At 32.9% G+C, this 3,232-nt stretch overlaps 1 long non-coding RNA gene across 1 annotated transcript in view; it reads right to left on the bottom strand.

The window, feature by feature from the left end:
- Positions 1-2,976, bottom strand: part of LOC107723276 (uncharacterized) — a 5,273-nt gene extending 2,297 nt beyond the window's left edge. Inside the window, exon 1 of the long non-coding RNA XR_001637909.1 lies at positions 2,929-2,976. This is a non-coding gene — a long non-coding RNA (uncharacterized LOC107723276). The remainder of the gene's footprint in view (positions 1-2,928) is intronic.
- Between the last annotated feature and the right edge of the window lie 256 nt (positions 2,977-3,232).

Raw genomic sequence — 3,232 nt, 5'->3', positions numbered from 1 at the left:
CAAAATTATACATTTTTCTTTTATGCCAAAAATCATTAGGATATTAAGTAAAGATCATGTTCCATGAAGATATTTTGTAAATTTTCTACAGTAAATATATCAAAAAATTTTGATTAGTAATATGCAATTCTAAGAACTTAATTTGAACAACTTTAAAGGCGATTTTCTCAGTATTGTGATTTTTTTACACCCTCAGATTCCAGATTTTCAAATAGTTGTATCTCGGCCAAATATTGTCCTATCCGAACAAACCATACATCAATGGAAAGCTTATTTATTCAGCTTTGAGATGATGTATACATCTCAATTTTTAAAAAAAAACTGACCCTTATGACTGGTTTTGTGTTCCAGGGTCACAAATGAGCAAAATGCTGATATATAGCTACATAATACATTAAAGGCACAATATGTCATTTTCACCGCTAGAGGGCGCGTATTCAAAATAAACAAAGAGACAAAGGCGTAGTTTGATGAGGCTGTGACTGAGTGTGGAATCATGGGAGTTGTGGTCTTCATCCCCACAGCCGATGCTGCTGTCAAGGCTGGGTTGACAAAACTGATTAATCCATTTTAATCTTCATTTTGATGAACAATTATACATAGATTTTTTTTTGTAGTCTATGCCGTTTTCTTCTGATGTGTGAAATATCACTGTACATTATTTGAAGTATGTCTACCATCCAATAACTTTCAACTCGCCACAGATCGCCACATTAAAGAACATGACTGTACTGTACAAATGACTGTACTGTACCTGATATATCCTCCTGAGAACCATAAAAAAATGTTTTGTGCATGTGTTTTTTTATGACACTACATTGGTTGGAGCATTAGAAATAAATGTAGAAAAAAAAACATTTTTGAAAAATTTTATTTTATTCATATTTTATTCTATGTCCTTAGAGGACGTCAGGGCTAAGTTTTTTTTTTTTTTAAATAGACATGAAAAGACATGTTTTGGCAAAAACAATGATTTATTTTTTTCATTCACCAATCAGTTTTTAACCAAACTTTGTACAAAGATGATTCTCAGCTATGTTATGAAAGATGAAACAGAATGATTTGATATACTATTTTACTTTATGCAATACGTGTGTAAAATGTCCATAATTTGGTATTCCCATTCTATACAATGAATCTATATATTGCATCTAATTTGCATATTAATGTGTTCTTGGGCAAACCATAATGAAAAAAGAAGTGTTATAATGAGAGTAATCATTTTAAAGCAACATTTTCATAAGAATATCTCATATTTCACGGGAATATTGATCTATAATTTCGTGTTGTGTTTCCCCAAAATGTCAGATTAACATGATGTTGGTCCTCTACAGAAGACATGTATGAAAATGATGCCCTGTTTAATAACATAAAGTCATATTTCGATTTGAAACCCCATAACATTTTTCTGAGATGTTTATTTACGACAAACAATTTGAAAATCAGCCATATTTAAATTGTAAATACAAAATATTATCATATTTCCCAAAGAGTGCTAAATCTGATCATTCTGTCAATATCAGTCACATTTAAAGAACGAGGAGAGAGAGTGTTTATGATCAAACCTCCAAACATCTGATATCCCTAAAAGCCCTTAATGTGCTCTGAACAGGACATCCAGACTCAACACTGTGGCATGTAGAGTCTCAGAAAAATCACTAAAATATTGAATCAAAGAGAATCAAGAGCTTGTGAATTAATTTATGAAATCCCTGTCAAAACCCAGCTCTAGTGCTGATTACTTTTATGCTTATCAGCATATAGCTTAATAACACGCTAATGCCCATCTCACTGAAATAAACTGTGAATCATATAACATGCAGAGTTGCCTGATTTATATAGGCTCCAGCCTCAGAAGGAAGCTGCCTAAACATAAAGCAATCTTATTTTAGGCCAGGGTAATGTCAGAAATTAAAAAATACTTTAAAGGCCCAGAGTTACATGCTATTGCATTGAGCTTTATTGTCCTGAGCCCTTATAAACACTAACCACTGTATTAGAGCTTATTCTGATTTGATTTGAATTTGAATGGTTGCTTGTGTTGCTAAATGAACTGAACTGTGCCGATGTGCATTATACAAGCAGAGTACACTGTGTGCAATCCCATAATGCAATGCATTTGGCCTCAACTTCAATTTCCAGTGGGCCAAATTGACCATAAGTCACAGCAGATGTTGAAATACTGCTTCAAGAATTGAGGGCACACTACAATGCCACATAGCTAACAAAAAAATCATAAAAGCAGACACCAGATATTAAATAACATTAAGACATGCTATATTTATATCTAAAAAATTATGTGTTGCTGTGAAGAAGCGAATATTTTAATATATGCTGCGAGTACAAGATAAGAATTACTATACAAGAATAATGCAAGTGTTTAAACTATAATCTCATGGTCTATATAAACGATATATGTATTAAATAGAATGTATGTGTATGTGTATATATATTTATATCTAAACAGCTGCTGCCAAAATAAATAAAATGAAAATAACCAAATTAAGTGAATTAAAAGGACAGTAGTTCACAAAGATAGTAATCAATCAATGTAACAAATAATAAGTTACTTAAATATGTACTTAAAAAGGTTTAAGCATAAAACTTTCATATACTATAGTTTTTACATCACTGAGACATTTATTAGTCTATTAGTTACTACTTTGTCTACTGTTTGTCAGTTACTACAGATAAACTGAAGGTACCTTCTAACGATGTAGCAATTGTTTCATACACGGCTGGATAAAATACATATAATATCGGAAAGATGGGATTATGACTAGTTGTGTGTGACTGAAGAGAGTTCACTAACTTAGCTGTTAGCTAACCAAGCTAACCACAGTGTGACAGAAGAAGTCAATTTTGCGTCTAACACAGCACATTAGACAGTTAGTTTGCTTATGTATGTTGGTGTAATTAGTAACATACCTGTTTGTGTTGAGTTAGTGCTCTCACGTGTGATTATTAACTGTTAGCTCTATATAACTACACCGGCGCTGAAGTCCTGACGCCTGTTACTATAACAACCAGCTGACAGCTACCGATGTGCGCATGCGCGCAAAACCAACGGGCAGCCGCCGAGTGCGCATGCGTGGCATATTTGTTCCGCGTTTTAACTTTTTTGAGTAATATATATTTTACATTACCAAAGAGGCGAGATGTTTTAATGTACAATTACGAGTAATAATACTGATTGCGCTATGTGTATTAAATTCCCTTTCATTTACCCGCT

Source organism: Sinocyclocheilus rhinocerous, unplaced genomic scaffold, assembly GCF_001515625.1.
Source record: "Sinocyclocheilus rhinocerous isolate Xijiao unplaced genomic scaffold, SAMN03320098_v1.1 scaffold364, whole genome shotgun sequence".
Taxonomy (NCBI): Eukaryota; Metazoa; Chordata; class Actinopteri; order Cypriniformes; family Cyprinidae; genus Sinocyclocheilus; species Sinocyclocheilus rhinocerous.
Note: the sequence above shows the minus strand (reverse complement) of the source record. Positions and strands in the feature narration are given on the sequence as shown.